The sequence below is a fragment of the Schistocerca serialis genome, chromosome 6 (assembly GCF_023864345.2).
Source record: "Schistocerca serialis cubense isolate TAMUIC-IGC-003099 chromosome 6, iqSchSeri2.2, whole genome shotgun sequence".
Taxonomy (NCBI): Eukaryota; Metazoa; Arthropoda; class Insecta; order Orthoptera; family Acrididae; genus Schistocerca; species Schistocerca serialis.
This window is the reverse complement of record NC_064643.1, coordinates 746,797,163-746,818,063: the sequence shown is the minus strand read 5'-3', so window position 1 is coordinate 746,818,063 and position 20,901 is coordinate 746,797,163.

Below are 20,901 nucleotides of genomic sequence, written 5' to 3'. Positions count from 1 at the left end.
TGGGGAAGGAGACCAGACAGCGAGGTCATCGGTCCCATCGGATTAGGGGAGGACGGGGAAGGAAATCGGCCGTACCCTTTGAAAGGAACCATCCCGGCATTTGCCTGGAGCGATTTAGGGAAATCACGGAAAACCTAAATCAGGATGGCCGGACGCGGGATTGAACCGTCGTCCTCCCGAATGCGAGTCCACTGTCTAAGCACCGCGCCACCTCGCTCGGTTACGCACGTGATGCTCAGGGCTCGAGTCCTGCGTGTGGCAGACAGTATTTTTTGCTTTGCGCTAGACAGTTATGTGTTTACATTGAGGTAAGGCTTCTCATTTTATTATCGGTCTCTCGGTCTCCGGGGGTTTATTGCAACGTAAAGTACAACAAATAACTATCATGTTGTGTCACAGATAAATAAGTACAAGCTTCTGAAGTCCCTACGCATTTTTTACTAAATAGGCCTAGCGTCCGTAAAAAAAGAAGAAGGGACAAAAGGAAAGAAACACAAAATTAGATCAGTTTCTAGTTACAGCGAGGACAATAATTCTGTAGTTTCTACGCTTCCAACAGATAACATTTACAGTGTTTGAAAACAGAGCAGCCCAGTGGAGCGATGTGTATCACTGCCTCTACCGACGGGGACAGGATCGGCAAGCCCAATCGCTCCACGGTTGGCGATGCACGTGTTTGCTGACGTCACATGTTGACATCTGTCACCCACTTTTCGGGTATATCCCGACATTTGCCGCCCAATGTGTCTTATTTTACGTTACTTGTCTCAGCATCATCTGCGTCTCTTCAGGATTTTTCAAACGTTAATAAGAGTCACTGTGTATACAGGGAGGTCCATTGATCGTGACCGGGCCAAATACCTCAAGATATAAGCGTCAAACGAGAAAACTACAAACAACGAAACTAGTCTAGCTTGAAGGGAGAAACCAGACTGGGCTATGGTTGGCCACCTAGATGGCGCTGCCATAGGTCAAATGGATAGCAACTGAGTCGTTTTAAATAGGAACCCCCTTTTTTTATTACATATTCGTGTAGTACGTAAAGAAATATGAATGTTTTAGTTGGACCACTTTTTTCGCTTTGTGATAGATGGCGCTGTAGTAGCCACAAACATACGGCTCACAATTTTAGACGAACAGTTGGTAACAGGTACGTTTTTTAAATTAAAATACAGAACGTAGGTACGTTTGAACGTTTTATTTCGGTTGTTCCAATGTGATACATGTACCATTGTGAACTTATCGTTTCTGAGATCGCATGTTGTTACAGCGTGATGACCTGTAAATACCACATTAATGCAATAAATGCTCAAAATGATGTCCGTCAACCTCAATGTATTTGGCAATACGTGTAACGAGATTCGCTCAACAGCGAGTTGATCGCCTTCCGCAATGTTCCCACACGCATTGACAATGCGCTGACGAATGTTGTCAGGTGCTGGCTGTGGATCACGATAGCAAATATCCTTCAACGTTCCCCACAGAAAGAAATCCGGGAACGTCAGATCCGGTGAACGTGCGGACCAATCCACCTGTCATGAAATATGCTATTCAATACCGCTTCAACCGCAGGCGAGCTATGTGCCGGACGTCCATCATGTTGGAAGTACATCGCCATTCTGTCATGCAGTAAAACATCTTGTAGTAACATCGGTAGAACATTACGTAGGAAATCAGTATACATTGCACCATTTAGATTGCCATAGATAAAATGGGGGCCAATTATCCTTCCTCCCATAATGCCGCACCATACATTAACCCGTCAAGGTCGCTGATGTTGCACTTGTCGCAGCCATCGTGGATTTTCCGTTGCCCAGTAGTGCATATTATGCCGGTTTACGTTACCGCTGTTGGTGAATGAAGCTTCGTCGCTAAATAGAACGCGTGCAAAAAATCAATCATCATCCCGTAATTTCGCTCGTGTCCAATGGCAGAACCGTACACGACGTTCAAAGTCGTCGGCATGCAATTCCTGGTGCATAGGAATATGGTACGGGTGCAGTCAATGTTGATGCAGCATTCGCAACACCGACGTTTTTGAGATTCCCGCTTCTCGCGCAACTTGTCTGCTACTGATGTGCGGATTAGCCGCGACAGCGGCTTAAACACCTACTTGGGCATCATCATTTGCTGCAGGTAGTGGTTGACGTTTCACATGCGGCTGAACAATTCCTGTTTCCTTAAATAACGTAACTATCCGGCGAACGGTCCGGACACTTTGATGATGTCGTCCAGGATACCGAGCAGCATACATAGCACACGCCCGTTGGGCATTTTGATCACAATAGCCATACATCAACACGATATCGACCTTTTCCGCAACTGAGTGAAAAACTGCGCATCAAGCATTATGTTTTAATTTCTTGCTTCAACACTACTAACTATATTGCCAACACATTTTGCAGACAATATCCACACATATCGCCGAATGTTTGCAATATTATATCATTGTACGACACATGGTTCAGGAGACAGAACTTCACAAACACTGCGCGAAAACGGAACTACAGGGCAAAATTCGCTAGAGATGCAGGTGAAATATATGTATAAGTATGTGTGAAGTACGTATATGAGATGTATGTGAAATATATGAGACAGGTGTGTACACGGGTGATTTCGCGGGAAAAAGCTTGTCCTAATCCACTGATCGATTTCAACCAAACTTGATACGCACGTTATTCGCTATCTTGAAAGACATCTATCACAAAGCGAAAAAAGTGGTCCAACTAAAACATTCATATTTCTTTGCGTACTACACGAATATGTAATTAAAAATGGAGGTTTCTATTCTTAAAAAAGCAGTTGATATCTGTTTGACCTATGGCAGCACCATCTAGCGGGCCAACCATAGTGCCATCTGGTTTCCTCTTTCAAGCTAGACCAGTTTCGTTCTTTATAGTTTTTTTGATTGACGCGTATTTCCTGAGATATTTGGCCCGTCACTAGCAATGGACAACCCTGTATATATCAGTAACTCGGCACTACCAATCACCCAATACCAGAGGCGGCTCGTGCTGTTGTCACCTACAGTTGTGACACAGCCGGCGACCTGTGTGCGATAAAACACGGGTGGCCATCTGTCCCACCGCGGTCGCATTGGAAACACGGCTCGGCGGCAGTTTGATTACACGGAGCAGCGACGGTAGCGGTGCGATAACAGGGCGCGGGGGTGGTGGGGGCGACGAACGGCCGTTCGGGGGGCAGTGGCGCGGCTTTACACGGAATTTGGGCAGTGCGCGGCGCAATTAAAAGCGCAGCGGCGAGCCGGCCGCCGGTCCTGTATTACCCGGCACCGGTCAGGCGGGTTGCCTCCGGGCTCTTATCCCGACACTGGACCCTCCCTTCCCCTCCCCTCCCCCCCCCCCCCCCCACCCAGACCGGCGCCGATTGGCTGTCAGTGGCGCCCCGCGCGGGGTCACTCGGGTCCCCAGCCGGGACTTCCCCCGGCCGCCCCGAATGATGGACGTGGGGCTGCGGCCTGGTTTTAGTGCCGGCAGCCCGTGTGGGGTGACCGTCGTAAAAAGCGCTCGACGGCGAAAAATGGATCGTTAAAACGGACGCTTTGAAATTAGCGGAAACGGATGTACCATTAAAAGTTTCCACCTCATCTATTTCTGCCTGGGGCTTTTGATAAAAGGGACGGCCGATGCAGCGAACGGAGTCCGAATAAATGGCCGTAGCAGCGGCGCTGTCTGAACCCCCCTGTTTATTTTACCCACCATCGAAGAATATCTGAACCTGCGGAAGACCAGCTGTTTGATTTTCACTGTCATAATCACATCGACGTATTCTTGTCTTCTCTAAAGTCACAGCTTCCCTTTAAAACGTCGTACTAGTCATTTCATTCTGGCGAAGTGCATTTCGTAAGTAAGGAAGACTGCGCAACAATGCTATTGCAACCACCGTATATCTCGCTTAATGATCGCGCGCGCGAACACGACACGAGATACGAGGATCACTCCAAAATAAATGCACACTATTTTTGTAAAAATACAGTTTTCATTCTGCATGCGTGAAAGTTTTACAGTGTGTAGATACATCATTCCCGCTTGTTTTCAAACTTAGTACATCCTGTTCCCGTGAGTGGCGCCGTCACAGGATGTCTTCAAGATGGCTGCTGCACTTGACGTACGTCAGAAGCAACGTGCTGTCATAGAATTCCTGTGCTGTGAAAACGAGACAGTGGGAAACATCCACAAGAGGTTGAAAAAGGTGTGTGGAGATGCTGCTGTCGATCGCAGTACAGTTAGTCGGTGGGCAAGCAGGTTACGTGATGAAAGCGGGCACGGCAATGTTGAGGATTGTCCTCGCAGCGGCAGGCCTCGTACTGCACACACTCCACACAATGTGCAGAGAGTTAACGAATTGGTGACTGCTGACAGACGCATCACAGTGAACGAATTGTCACGCTACATTGGGATAGGGTAAGGAAGTGTTTGCAGAATACTAAAAGTGTTGGCGTTGAAAAAGGCTTGTGCCACTTGAGTTAGCAGGATGTTGACAGTGGCTCACAAAGAAACAAGAAAAACGGTATGCAGCGAACTTTTGGAACAGTACGAGAATGGTGGAGATGAATTTCTTGGAAGAATTGTGACAGGTGATGAAACATGGCTCCATTATTCTTCACCAGAGACGAAGAGGCAATCAATGGACTGGCATCATGAAAATTCATTCAAGAAAAAAAAAAAAGAAAATTCAAAACCACACCCTCCGCTGGAAAAGTTATGGCTACGTGTTTTTCGATTCCGAAGGATTCTTGCTTGTGGACATCATGCAATTGGAACCACCATAAATTCTGATGCATATGTGACGACATTGAAGAAACTTCAAGCTCGACTGAGTCGTGGTCGACCACATCGGCAAAAGCAGGATGTCGACAATGCACGGCCACATGTCAGTAAAAAAACCATGGAAGCGATCACAAAACTCGGATGGACAACACTGAAACACCCGCCTTACAGTCCTGACCTGGCTCCATGTGACTATCATCTCTTTGGGAAACTGAAAGACTCTCTTCGTGGAACAAGGTTTGAAGATGATGACACCCTTGTGCACGCTGCCAAACAGTGGCTCCAACAGGTTGGTCCACAATTTTACCGTGCGGGTATACAGGCGCTGGTTCCAAGATGGCGTAAGGCAGTTGAGAGGGATGGAAATTATGTGAAGAAATGAATATATTGTTCCTAAAGAATGTATCTACACACTGTAAAACTTTCAAACATGTAGAATAAAAGATGGATTTAAAAAAAAAATAGTGTGTATTTCTTTTGGAGTGACCCTCGTGTTGTAACATGGGCAGTTGCTTAATGACATACACTTTCCTCCTGCTTAATATGCTGATGGAGGAGGACAAAAAATCACGAATAATTGTACCAAATACTACACAGTGCACAGGTGATTGTGAGCATATATACTGACGTGACAAAAGACATGGAATAGCGATATGCACAAATACACATGGCGGTAGTATCGAGTGAACAAGGTATAAAACGATAGTGCACCGACGGAGCTGCCATTTGTACTCAAGAGATTTGTATGATACGGTTTCCGACGTGATTATGGGCGCACGACTGGAACTGACAGGCTCTGAATGCGGAACGATAGTTGTAGCTGGACACATGGGGCATTTCATTTCGGGAATCATTAGGGAATTCAATATTCCGAGATCCCCAGTATCAACAGTGTGCTGAGAATATCAAGTTTCGTGCATTACCTCTCGCCACGGACAACGCAGTTACCGACGTCATTCACTTAACGACCGACAGCAGCGGCGCTTGGGTAAAGTTGTCAGTGCTAACAGACAAACTGCACTGCGTGAAATAACTGTAGAAACGAATGTGGGACGTACGACGAGCGTACCCGTTATGACAGTGTGGCAAAATCTGGGCTATGGCAGCAGACGACCGATGCGAGTGTCTTTGCTAACAGCGCGACATCGCCTGCGGCACCCCTATTAGGTTCGTGACCACATCGCTTGGACCCTAGACGACTGGAGAACCGTGGTGCGGCCAGATGAGTCCCGATGTCAATTGGTGAGAGCTGACGGTGAGTTCGAGCGTCGCGCAGACCCCACGAAGTCATGGAAACAATTCTTGCCACAAGTTACTGTGCAAGATGGTGGTGAGTCCATAATCGTTTGGGCCGTGTTTACACGTAATGAACTGGGTGCTCTGGTTCAGCTGAACCGATATTGACTGAAATGGTTATGTTAGGCTACCTGGAGACCACTTTCAGGCATTCATGGACTTTATGTTTCGAAATGACGATGGAATTTTTATGGACGGCAATGAGCCACGTCACTGGGCTACGTTTGTCCGTGATTGGTTTGACGAAATTCTGGACAGTTCGAGACAATGATGTAGCCACCCACATCGCCCGACATCAATCCGATCGTACATTTATGGGATATCATCTAGAGGTCAGTTTGTGCACAAAATCCTGCGCAGGAAGCACTTTCGCAATTACGGATGGTTGCAGAATCATGGTGGATCGATATTTCTGCAGTAGACTTCCAGCGACTTTTTGAGTCGATGCCACATCGAGATGCTGCAATACGCCGGGCAAGAGGAGGTCCGAACAATATTAGGAGAAAAATGCATGACTTTTATTGTTGCGTCCTGTCCAGTCGTCTAATATGGTGTGCCTAGGAAACCTACTTTCTCGGATGGTTAGACAACAATTGCGGCAAATAGGGTTGTTCAAATGCGTGTGAAATCTTACGTGACTTAACTGCTAAGGTCATCAGTCCCTAAGCTTACACACTAATTAACCTAAATTATTCTAAGGACAAACACATACACCCATGCCCGAGTGAGGACTCGAACTTCCGCCGGGACCAGCCGGCAAATAGGATTAATGAAGTTTATTACAGAAATGGCAACACTTAACTTTGAGCATTTACAATGATCGGTCGCAAGCAAATGGCGACAGACAAATAAGAAGTCTCATCAATATACACAATACAAGTGACAGAATACACTTCGCGGTTCTTATGACGTCTTTGCGTAGAGGCGGCTGCTGTTTCGTTGTGGTCCTAGAGAGGGTTCGGTCAGCGCACTAATGGCTGATGTCTCCCCCCAGCCCTCTCTGCTCCAACGTTCTTGATCGACCTGCCTTCGCTTGACGTCACGCCGGAACGTCACCTCATCGAATGTATACACCGGGTGTATCTGCTAAAAGTAATCAGCCGCATTTTCTCTGGTGTTTCTCCAGATACTTGAAGTTTTTTTTTTTTTTTTTTTTTTTTTTTTTTTTTTTTTTTTTTTGCAATGTATAGCTGGTGGCAGCCCAAAGAAAAACTACTGATATGTCTCTCGTGCGACGCCAATCGCCAAGGGAAAGCGTCGAGATGGTAGTGCACTTGCCCGCGAAAAGCAAAGGTCCCGAGTTCGAGTCTCGGTCCGGCACACAGTTTTAATCTGCCAGGAAGTTTCATATCAGCGCAAACTCCGCTGAAGAGTGAAAATCTCATTCTAGAAACAAAATAGTTTTTAAAATTGAAACTTAAGTTGTCTGACAGAAAGGTCTCAAATTAGTCTAGTGCGGTATCTGTTTTGTCGATATGTGACGCTAAATACTCAAATATCTTTGTGCAGTGTGGGAGCAGATGACATACTGTCGGTCAAAACATCCGTGTAACCAAAAATATTAGGTATCTGAAGATGGAAATGGTAGCCCGAAACAGGTTACAGCACTAAAGTGAAACACTTAAAAAGTGTTTGTGGCTGGTTGCGTCAACTAGAATAATTTAAGCCTGCCATATCATGTAGCGTAATTTCTTTAAAGTCCGGCAACGACTTACGTGACAGTACTGAAACAGCCGTTTTTGAACATCCGAAAGTTATTACAGCGGCCTCCTATCGTATTCGCAATAGTCAGTATCATAATCGATTAATTTGGTTTTAAAAGAAGAATTCTAACCACGCAACGTGAGACACAATGTACATTCCAAACATTCGAACTGTTTTGTTAAAGTGACGATAGTTACTTTGTATTTCTCATCAGTAAGATCAGAAATTTCAAATGGATAGCATGAAGACCTAAGTGGGAGTTTTTCGCTACTAACACTTTATTGAACAGTTCTCAAGTGATTATAATACGAGGATGCAATGAATGAAAACACAGATTTGAAGCTTAATTCTTAATAGTTTTTAGAGCGGTTTCTTGGGGGTGCCTGAAGTTTTTGTTCTAAGTAACTTTGCCGGCCGCGGTGGTCTAGCGGTTCTAGACGCGCGCAGTCCGGAACCGCGCGACTGCTACGGTCGCAGGTTCGAATCCTGCCTCGGGCATGGATGTGTGTGATGTCCTTAGGTTAGTTAGGTTTAAGTAGTTCTAAGTTCTAGGGGACTGATGACCACAGATGTTAAGTCCCATAGTGCTCAGAGCCATTTGAACCGTTTTTTGAACTAAGTAACTTTTGGCGACACCTTTGCGATATTTCGTTCCTTATTAACTTCACTTACTAGTTTTTACGATCAATACGTCGCCTGAGTTGAACTGGAATTATTCGTGAGTTTGTGACCGATGCACTTCACTGAGACGGCGGAGATCTGCGTGTACATGTTTGTTAAGTCATATGCAACTCCCTCTTTCATAAGTCATCGTCTATTTCCTGATCAGCACAAACCAGAAATCCAGAATGAGATTTTCCCTCTGCAGCGGAGTGTGCGCTGATATGAAACTTCCTGGCGGATTAAAACTGTATGCCCGACCGAGACTCGAACTCGGGACCGTTGCCTTTCGCGGGCAAGTGCTCTACCATCTCAGCTACCGAAGCACTACTCACGCCCGGTCCTCACAGCTTCACTTCTGCCAGTATCTCGTCTCCTACCTTCCAAACTTTACAGAAGCTCTCCTGCGAACCTTGCAGAACTGGCACTCCTGAAAGAAAGGATGTTGTGGAGACATGGCTTAGCCACAGCCTGGGGGATGTTTCCAGAATGAGAGTTTCACTCTGCAGCGGAGTGTGCGGTCGGGCACACAGTTTTAATCTGCCAAGAAGTTTCACAAACCAGAAATGTAGTAAAATATCACTGTCCGACACCTACCATATTTTGTATGCGTTGGTTTGTCGAAATGTGCAATTCATTTCTCGTTTGTTTGCCATATGGATATATGATATACACGTGTGTGTGTGTGTGTGTGTGTGTGTGTGTGTGTGTGTGTGTGTGTGTGTGTGTGTGTTTTTGTGAGGAGGGAGCACGGAGACTGATGCATTGCTTTATCAGAAAGGATCCGATTACAGGTGATGTATCCTAGCTTTCCTAAAAGCTTTCAAGTGACGCATCCATCCAGTTACAGGCTTTATCGAAAACAGGATTTCAAGATTGCAGATCCGAAACCCTACTTGGATGACCCCTTCAGGTTTGTCTCTAGTTGTGCCGACTATTTATTTATTCCTCTTCTCATCAGTGCTTCTGGTATCATCGTGAATCGAACACAAAAGTGGCGACCTGTAGAGAAAGGAACGACAGAAACTAAATGTTCTTGACCGACGTCTACTCTCTGATAAACTAAGATCACACGAACAATGCATAGAACTTAATTGACTCCTCTGAATCACATGATGTCAGATGGTAGTCAGATAGGCGGGTAACTCAAGGGTTAAAGATTATTCAACTTATTATCGAATGGAAATACGAATAATGGGAAAGATCTCCATGCTATACAGTCACTGTAAACAAACTTCTAAAGAAACCGAGCCTACCGCTTAATACGTGTAAAACAAAGCATAGGGCTATATATAGAGAATGCTAAATGAAGCGCGCTTGGCCCTCAAGAGAGCAATGCGTGAAGACTTCAGTGACTACTGTAGCAGCATACTGTGAAATGATCTTTCACAAAACACAAAGAAATTGTGGTCGTATTTAATGCTGACAGAGGCACCAATGTTAGCATCCAGTTACTCGTGGATGAGACATGAACTGAAACCGAGCGCAGCAAAGCAAACAAAAAAATGCTTAACTCCATTTTAAAATATTCCTTTACGGAGGAAATGCAGGAGAACAGTCCCAAATTAACCGTCGAACCACTGAAAAGATGAGTGAAAGAAGTGTTAGCAGCGTTGAGAAACAGCTGCAGTCATTAAAACTGAACAAAGTTCCCAGTCCCGATCGAATCTCTGTCAGATTCTGTACTGAATCTGCGACTGAGTTAGTTCCTTTGTTAACTGCAATGTATCGTAGATTTCTCGAACAAAAAACTTTGCTCAGTCGTTGGAAGAAAGCACAGGCCACACTCATTTGCAAAAAGCGTAATAGAAGTGATCCACAAAAATGCCGTCCAATATCCTTGACAACGAATTGTTGCAAAATCTTATTACGTATTCTCAGCCCAAACATTATGAGGTATCTAAGAGAGAATGACTTACTCCATGCCAACCAGCTGGATTCGAAAACATCGATCATGTGAAACCCAACTAGCATTTTTTCTCAAGACATACTGAATGCTTTGTATCAAGGTAGTTAAGCAGATGCTGTATTTCTTGATTTCCGATAAGCATTTGACTCAATTCCACACCTACACTTTTTATCAAAGTTAGGATCGTATGGGGTTTCAAGAGAAATTGGAGACTAGACTGAAGATTTTTTAGTAGGGAGAACACAGAACGCTGTGTGGGATGGAGAGTGAACAACAGATGTAGAAGTTATTTCGGGTGTACCTCAGGGAGGCGTGTTGGAACCCTTTCTGTTCGTGTTGTATATTAATGACCTCGCGGACGATATTAAAAGTAACCTCAGACTTTTTGCATATGATGCAGTTATCTGTAATGAAGTACTATCTGAAAGGAGCTGCATAAATATTCAGTCAGATCTTGATAAGATTTCAAAGTGGTGCAAATGCTGGCAACTTGCTTTAAATGTTCATAAATGTAAAATTGTGCACTTTACAAAACGAAAAATTTAGTTATCTTATGACTATAATATCAGTGAGTCACAATTGGAATCGGTTAACTCATACAAATACCTGGGTGTAATATTTTGTAGCATATGAAATGGAATGATCGCACAGGTTCAGTCGTGAGTGAAGCAGGTTGTACACTTCGGTTTGTTGGTAGACTATTGAGGAAACGTAATTAACATACAAAGGAGATTGCTTACAAAACATTTCTGCAACCGGTTCTAGAAAATTATGAAGTGTGTGGAACCTGTAGCATATACACTGAAGAGCCAAAGAAACTGGTACACCTGCTTAAAGTCGTGTAGGGTTCCAGCTAGCACGCAGGAGTGCCGCAGCACAACGTGGCATGGACTCGAGTAATGTCTGAAGTAGTGCTGGAGGGAGTTGACACCATGAATCCTGCAGCGCTGTCCATAAATCCGGAAGAGTGCGAGGGGGTGAAGATCTCTTCTGAACAGCACGTTAAGGCATCCCAGATATGCTCAATAATGTTCATGTCTGGGGAGTTTGGTGGCCAGCGTAAGTGTTTAGCCTCAGAAGAGTGTTCCTAGATCCACTCCGTAGCAATTCTGGACGTGTGTGGTGTCGCATTGTTCTGCTGGAAATGCCAAAGTCCTTCTGGATGCACAATGGACATGCAGGTGATCAGACAGGACGCTTACGTACATGTCACCTGTCGGAGTCGTATCTAGACGTATCAGGGGTACCATCTCACTCTAAGTGTACGAGCCCGACATCATTACAGAGTCTCCATTAGCTTGAACATTCCCCTTCTGAGATGCAAGGTCCATGGATTCATAAGGTTGTCTCCATAATCTTACACGAACAGGCAACACGTTTTCAGTCACCATTAGTTCAATGTCGGTGTTGAAGGGCACGGGCGAGTTGTAAAGCTTTGTGTTGTGCAGTCACTAAGGCTACACGAGTGGGCCCTCGGCTCCGAAAGCCCATAACGATGATGTTTTGTTGAATAGTTCGTACTCTGACACTTGTTCATGGCCCAGCATTGAAATCTGCAGCAAATTGACGAAGAGTTGAACTTCTGTAACTCTGAACGGTTCTCTTCAGTCGTCGATGGTCCCATTCTTACAGGATCTTTTTCCGGCCATAGCGATGTCAGTGATGTAATATTTTACCAGATTCCTGATATTCACGGTACACTCGTGAAATGATCGTACGGAAAAATCCGCACTTCATCGCTACCTCGAAGATGCTATGCCCAATAGGTCGTGCGCCGACTATAACACCATGTTGAAACTCACTTAAGCCTGCGAAACCTGCCATTGTAGCAGCAGTAACCGATCTAACAACTGCGCCACACTTGTTGTCTCATATAGGCGTTGCCGACCGCAGCGCCGTATTCTGTCTATATACATCGCTCTGTATTTGAATACGCATGCCTATACCAGTTTCTTTGTCGCTTCAGCGTAGGAACAACAGGGAATGCCGGCCGCGGTGGCCGTGCGGTTCTAGGCACTTCAGTCCGGAACCGCGTGACTGCTACGGTCGCAGGTTCGAATCCTGCCTCGGGCATGGATGTGTGTGATGTCCTTAGGTTAGTTACGTTTAAGTAGTTCTACGTTCTAGGGGACTGATGGCCTCAGATGTTGAGTCCCATAGTGCTCAGAGACATTTTTTAGTAACAGGGAATACTGAACGTACACAAAGCGGGTCAGCTCGAATGGTCACAAGTTTGTTTGATAAGCGCGAAAATGCCAAAAACATACTGAAGAAACTGTACTGGCAGAATCTTGAAGAAGGCCTACTTACAAAGTTTCAAGGACCGGCTTTAAATAACGACTCTATGAATGTACTACAACCACTTACAAACGGTCCTGTAGGGATCATGAGGACAAGAGTAGAGTAATTGCACGGAAGTGTTCACACAATAATTCTTCCCACGATCCATACGTGAATGCAGCGGGGAAGAAACCCTAATAACTGCCACAATAGTACGTCTCCTTTGCTATAAACTTCACAGCGGTATGCAGAGTATAGATGTAGATGCGGGTATAGAATACCGCTTCGAAAGAATCATCCTGCTGTTCAACTGAAGTGTTTTTATAGTGATCAGCGAATATCCAAAGTAACCACAGCCAGTACAGAATTTTAGCTATTATAGCTCAGCGTAATTGAAATAGCTTGTTAGCTCTTAATTCATGAGTTTGTAGCATGGTTGCGTTGTTACGAGGGACCTTTGAATTACACCGCTCTGAACCGGCTCTACAATCAAGAAAACACTTGCGTAACCGTTTCTACTGCTGTGGTCCTGTTTTATCCTCGGCTCTGTTTACAGCTTTTTACAACATGTGAGACCTCAGATCGTTAAAAATTTAAAACGTGGTTCAAATGAGGATGTATGATATATTAAAGGATCAACAGAAAGAATTGACTGACAGAGGTTACATGCATGAAAAGGACCTTTATTTTCGGCGTAAGCCATCTGTAATTAATGTCATTTCAGTTCCCTTTTTATATCGGTTTATACTAAATGGCGTGCACACATTACTCGTCGTAATTCCGTTTTACAAATTCCGAAAATTGTGATGTATAATTATTGGGTAATCCTTCCAAAACCACATTAATTCCACACATTTATTCATCGCTATCCAGTTATTCCTCTCCCTCCCCCTCCTCTCATCCCGTCTCTGTTCTCCCCCCCCCCCACCCTCCCAATCCCTCTCTCTCTCTCACTCTGAAAACAAACTCCGCCCCCCCTCCCCCCCCACACACACACATACACACACCAGTGCCCGCGACCCACTGTATCCCCCCTCTCACTTTTTTCTTCTATCTGTATATGCTGCAAAATATTGGCGTAGGGGCGGTAGAGTTCGTGTGATACAACAAAGACCTGCAGCCAAACAATGTAAATGATTCTAGTAGATGCGACGATTCTGACACCCGCTTAGAGTGATCTACATAAAAGACAGCAAATCTACCCGGGAATAACTGGAAATCGTCTGAACATAGCCCCTTCCAATGTCTATCTCTTCTCAGAGCACTTCGCTTGCTCGTTTGACCAGTATAGCATTCATATTAAATTACACTTACATACTCCGTCCGAACAGGCCTTGGAAGGCCCAACGGTACCGACCGGCCGCCGTGTCATCCTCAGCCCGCAGGCGTCACTGGATGCGGATATGGAGGGGCATGTGGTCAGCACACCGCTTTCCCGACCGTATGTCAGTTTATGAGACCAGAGCCGCTACTTCTCAATCAAGTAGCACTTCATCAGTCTGCCTCACAAAGGGCTGAGTACACCCCGCTTGCCAAGAGGGCTCGGCAGACCGGATGGTCTCCCATGCAAGTGCTAGCCCAGCCCGAAAGCGCTTAGCTTCGGTGATCTGACGGGAACCGGTGTTACCACTGCGGCAAGGACGTTGGCATATTAAATTGTACTGAGTACTACAGTGTCTGTCTACCGAGAAAGGAGATATTTATGTTGGTTCACTTAGAAGAAAGTTGTAGTGGAAGACCCGTTCTGATCAGAGCAGATGTCTCTTAAAGTCATTCCGATAATTATGCTATCGTTTCTGGGGTACTTAGAATCCCCCCTAGCCTTACGCTTGGACGATTTATGTTTCCGCTCTGTAATTTCATTTCCTTATTAAGGAACAAATAATTCCGATACCTCTATAAAATACATTATTGTGATGATTCTATTTGTTCGGTTATTCCTCTCTGACCTTGTTGGTGTTATGGTTCCTGAATAACTGAAATATCCTACGTTATGTAGAACAACCTCTGAACCTGCTATAAGATATTACAGTGCATGCATGTTCTTAGGAACATTGCGTGGCACCTCTTAACATCACAGGCTCTACAATATCATATTTATTCGCCGATACGGGGCAAGCGACTTTCAGTTAAAATGTCTGTAAGCGAATATACGACGGCAGTTCAATAAGTAATGCAACAAATTTTTTTTCTCGGCCAATTTTGGTTGAAAAAACCGGAAATTTCTTGTGGAATATTTTCAAACATTCCCGCTTCGTCTCGTATAGTTTCATTGACTTCCGACAGGTGGCTGCGCTGTACGGAGCTGTTAAAATGACGTCTGTAACGGATGTGCGTTGCAAACAACGGGCAGTGATCGAGTTTCTTTTGGCGGAAAACCAGGGCATCTCAGATATTCATAGGCGCTTGCAGAATGTTTACGGTGATCTGGCAGTGGACAAAAGCACGGTGAGTCGTTGGGCAAAGCGTGTGTCATCATCGCCGCAAGGTCAAGCAAGACTGTCTGATCTCCAGCGTGCGGGCCGGCCGTGCACAGCTGTGACTCCTGCAATGGCGGAGCGTGCGAACACACTCGTTCGAGATGATCGACGGATCACCATCAAACAACTCTGTGCTCAACTTGACATCTCTGTTGGTAGTGCTGTCACAATTGTTCACCAGTTGGGATATTCAACGGTTTGTTCCCACTGGGTCCCTCGTTGTCTAACCGAACACCATAAAGAGCAAAGGCGAACCATCTGTGCGGAATTGCTTGCTCCTGATGTGGCTGAGGGCGACAATTTCTTGTCAAAGATTGTTACAGGCGATGAAACATGGGTTCATCACTTCGAACCTGAAACAAAACGGCAATCAATGGAGTGGCGCCACATCCACTCCCCTACCAAGAAAAGGTTTAAAGCCATACCCTCAGCCAGTAAAGTCATGGTTACAGTCTTCTGGGACGCTGAAGGGGTTACTCTGTTCGATGTCCTTCCCCATGGTCAAACAATCAACTCTGAAGTGTATTGTGCTACTCTTCAGAAATTGAAGAAACGACTTCAGCGTGTTCGTAGGCACAAAAATCTGAACGAACTTCTCCTTCTTCATGACAATGCAAGACCTCACACAAGTCTTCGCACCCGAGAGGAGCTCACAAAACTTCAGTGGACTGTTCTTCCTCATGCACCCTACAGCCCCGATCTCGCACCGTCGGATTTTCATATGTTTGGCCCAATGAAGGACGCAATCCGTGGGAGGCACTACGCGGATGATGAAGAAGTTATTGATGCAGTACGACGTTGGCTCCGACATCGACCAGTGGAATGGTACCGTGCAGGCATACAGGCCCTCATTTCAAGGTGGCGTAAGGCCGTAGCATTGAATGGAGATTATGTTGAAAAATAGTGTTGTGTAGCTAAAAGATTGGGGAATAACCTGGTGTATTTCAATGCTGAATAAAACAACCCCTGTTTCTGAAAAAAAATGTGTTGCATTACTTATTGAACATAATGGATATACGAGTGCGGGTTGTAGACACATGGTTCGCGATATACGGAAGTTTGGGTCTGGCAGTGAAGCGTGCTCCAATAGTGTAATTGTAAGGCGACCGCTCGCACTAATCGGTGAATCCGGTTTCGGGTTCCGGTCCGACATAAATTTTCAGTGTCGTCATTCAATTACACAGCTGACAGTCGTCCGTACTCACAACAGTGAATGCACTTTATGTATTCAAAACTTAGACGTGGGCCTTTACCTTGTGGCTACATTACAGCAAAATTTCTGTGTACAGAGCATTCTTCGTTAAGCCATCGGTTTGATACAGATTCGGAGAGTCACCCCAGAAAACATGAAAGACCGCGCAGATATACACGGTGTTACAAAAAGGTACGGCCAAACTTGCAGGAAACATTCCTCACACACAAATAAAGAAAAGATGTTATGTGGACATGTGTCCATGTTGGAGCTTATTTTAGTTTCGTCAGTATGTACTGTACTTCCTCGATTCACCGCCAGTTGGCGCAATTGAAGGAAGGTAATGTTGACTTCAGTGCTTGTGTTGACATGCGACTCATTGTTCTACAGTGCTAACATCAAGCACATCAGTACATAGCATCAACAGGTTAGTGTTCATCACGAACGTGGTTTTGCAGTCAGTGCAATGTTTACAAATGCGGAGTTGGCAGATGCCCATTTGTTATATGGATTAGCACGGGGCAATAGCCGTGGCGCGGTACATTTGCATCTAGAGAGATTTCCAGAACGAAGATGTCCCGACAGAAAGACTTTCGAAGCAATTGATCGGCGTCTTAGGGAGTACGGAACATTCCAGCCTATGATTCGCGACTGGGGAAGACCTAGAACGACGAGGACACCTGCAATGTACGAGGAAATTCTTCGTACAGTTGACGGTAACCCTAATGTCAGCGTCAGTGAAGTTGCTGCTGTACAAGGTAACGTTGACCACGTCACTGTATGGAGAGTGCTACGGGAGAACCAGTTGTTTCCGTACCGTGTACAGCGTGTGCAGTGTCAGCAGCTGATTGGCCTCCACGGGTACACTTCTGCGAATGGTTCATCCAACAATGTGTCAATCCTCATTTCAGTGCAAATGTTCTCTTTAGGGATGAGGCTTCATTCCGACGTGATCAAATTGTAAATTTTCACAATCAACATGTGTGGGCTGACGAGAATCCGCACGCAATTGTGCAATCACGTCATCAACACAGATTTTCTGTGAACGTTTGGGCAGGCATTGTTGGTGATGTCTTGATTGGGCCCCGTGTTCTTTCACCTACGCTCAATGGAGCACGTTATCATGATTTCATACGGGGTACTCTACCTGTGCTGCTAGAACATGTGCCTGTACAAGTACGACACAACATGTGGTTCATGCACGATGGAGCTCCTGCACATTTTAGTCAAGTGTTCGTACGCTTCTCAACAACAGATTCGGTGACCGATGGATTGGTAGAGGCGGACCAATTCCATGGCCTCCACGCTCTCCCGACCTCAACCCTCTTGACTTTCATTTATGGGGGCATTTGAAAGCTCTTGTCTACGCAATCCCGGTACCAAATGTAGAGACTCTTCGTGCTAGTATTGTGGACGGCTGTGATACAATACGCCATTGTCCAGGGCTGCATCAGCGCATCAGGGATTCCATGCGACGGAGGGTGGATGCATGTATCCTCGCTAACGGAGGACATTTTCAACATTTCCTGTAACAAAGTGTTTGAAGTCACGCAGGTACGTTCTGTTGCTGTGTGTTTCCATTCCATGATTAATGTGATTTGAAGAGAAGTAATAAAATGAGCTCTAACATGGAAAGTAAGCGTTTCCGGACACATGTCCACATAACATATTTTCTTTCTTTGTGTGTGAGGAATGTTTCCTAAAAGTTTGGCCGTACCTTTTTGTAGCACCCTGTAGAGTGAATCGAAAGAGGATTTAACGAAATCAAGCTTTCGCCAAGAAGATTTTATGTGACGTGACATTTGGAAGCAAAGAGAATGTCAGGAAAGTCAATTTACATTTTACGGCGCATATGAAGGCGGCACATAGTGTTCCGTGCCCTCCTTTGACGTCGCCGGCGCAGGAAGGTGGGAACAGGAATTTCATTAACGATCAGATTTAGGTCCATATTAGCCCGCCGCGTGTCGTGGTCGGCAGCTACGTGCCTTTGTAGGCTCTCTCATTAACGGAGAAAGCCACGCGCACCTGCACCACACGAAATTCATTACTGGGACTCCCACCACTGGAGCGTACACTCGCCGTTCGTTGCAAGGAAGAGACGACAGAAGCCGTGTCAGAGTTTGTACATGCCATTCACCGCCTGCCCCTGTGGCTCATATGAATAAAAAGGATAGCGAGGCGTAAGAGGTTCATGATGTTAAATCCGCTCGTCACCTTCGTGATCTGTCGCTCACCCGGATCTTAAGCACTGTTTGAAAGAGACAAACCTAACAAGTATACCGCCTTTGTCTCACACCCTATTTTCTGCAATTTTCAGTCAGTTGCAAGGCATGAAAAACATAAACTTTGACAGCGTCAAAAAAAAAAATGGCTGTTAGCACTATAGGACTTAACATCTGAGGTCATCAGTCCCCTAGAACATAGAACTACTTAAACCTAGGTAACCTAAAGACATCACACACATCCATACCCGAGGCAGGATTCGAACCTGCGACTAGCGGTCGCGAGGTTCCAGACTGAAGCGCCTAGAACCGCTCGGTCACACCGCTTGTCTCTGTTTTGGCATACAAAGGAACATAAGTATGTAATGGTGAACGAAGAAATTGGTACAAAACGAATATTCTTATTCGTATGCAAGCAGTTGTTAGCATCGTGGACGAAAGACTTTATCTTTTAAGCGTAATTGAGAAATAGTAACGGAACAAAATACGATAACGATCGTCATAACACGAGTTCAAAAATATTCAAATGTGTGTGAAATCTTATGGGAGTTAACTGCGAAGGTCATCAGCCCCTAAGCCTACACACTACTTAACCTAAATTATCCTGAGGACAAACACACACATACCCATGCCCGAGGGAGGACTCGAACCTCCGCCGGGACAAGCCGCACCATAACACAAGTGTTATGCGACACATGAGACAAATGTAGCCAGACCTATATATTTTTCAGGTCATCCAGTAAATAGTTATTCAGCAACTACAGGCTCGACATTAGACGAAGACTTTTACAGAAATTCGTGTAATTTGTTACAAAAGTAGTAATTTGGGTGCAAACAGAAATAAGTTTCTGAAAAGTGTCATTACTTTTAATTATGCGTCATAGTAACGGAAAAGAAATATAAAAATCTTTTGACAAATCTAAATGTGTCATAAATTATGGTTAAAATGTCTAGATTCTGTGAAGATACCAATTGAAACACGCAGTTGCCAAACAGTAGCCGAAAAGCACTAAGTTAACTTCAGAGTTGCTCGAGAATTAAATTTCGGGTTTTCCACGTCATGGATAAGGTAATTAGTAGCCACAGTGTTTTCAACGAGCTACTCTTGCTGTTACCGAAACAATATTTTTAATGTAGACTTCAAAAAAAAAATTTAAAATTCAGAGGGGTGGATATTGGTACGCCGACTTTGTACTCTCATCTCTGTTTTACCGAAGTTATGTAAAGTACATGGAGAAGCGTAAGGATATTCAAATTTTATGAAGCGTGCATGTGCAGTTCTGTTCGTAAAGTTATGACAGAGGATTATTATAATAAAACATAAAAATATTCAAATAGATTGGAATGCCTAGAGAGAGCACCTCTTGTATTTATACAAGCAGTCTGGCACAGCAATTCAAGAGCTGAATAAGGTGTCATGAATACGAAAAAATCACTGATTTATTAAACTACATCTACATCTACATCTACATCTACATCTACATTGATACTCCGCAAGCCACCCAACGGTGTGTGGCGGAGGGCACTTTACGTGCCACTGTCATTACCTCCCTTTCCTGTTCCAGTCGCGTATGGTTCGCGGGAAGAACGACTGTCTGAAAGCCTCCGTGCGCGCTCTAATCTCTCTAATTTTACATTCGTGATCTCCTCGGGAGGTATAAGTAGGGGGAAGCAATATATTCGATACCTCATCCAGAAACGCACCCTCTCGAAACCTGGCGAGCAAGCTACACCGCGATGCAGAGCGCCTCTCTTGCAGAGTCTGCCACTTGAGTTTGTTAAACATCTCCGTAACGCTATCGCGGTTACCAAATAACCCTGTGACGAAACGCGCCGCTCTTCTTTGGATCTTTTCTATCTCCTCCGTCAACCCGATCTGGTACGGATCCCACACTGATGAGCAATACTCAAGTATAGGCCGAACGAGTGCTTTGTAAGCCACCTCCTTTGTTGATGGACTACATTTTCTAAGGACTCTCCCAATGAATCTCAATCTGGTACCCGCCTTACCAACAATTAATTTTATATGATCATTCCACTTCAAATCGTTCCGCACGCATACTCCCAGATATTTTACAGAAGTAACTGCTACCAGTGTTTGTTCCGCTATCATATAATCATACAATAAAGGATCCTTCTTTCTATGTATTCGCAATACATTACATTTGTCTATGTTAAGGGTCAGTTGCCACTCCCTGCACCAAGTGCCTATCCGCTGCAGATCTTCCTGCATTTCGCTACAATTTTCTAATGCTGCAACTTCTCTGTATACTACAGCATCATCCGCGAAAAGCCGCATGGAACTTCCAATTGTTCGTAGGACCAAAGCATAGGTTATGACATTCAGAGAAAGACATGGACATATGTG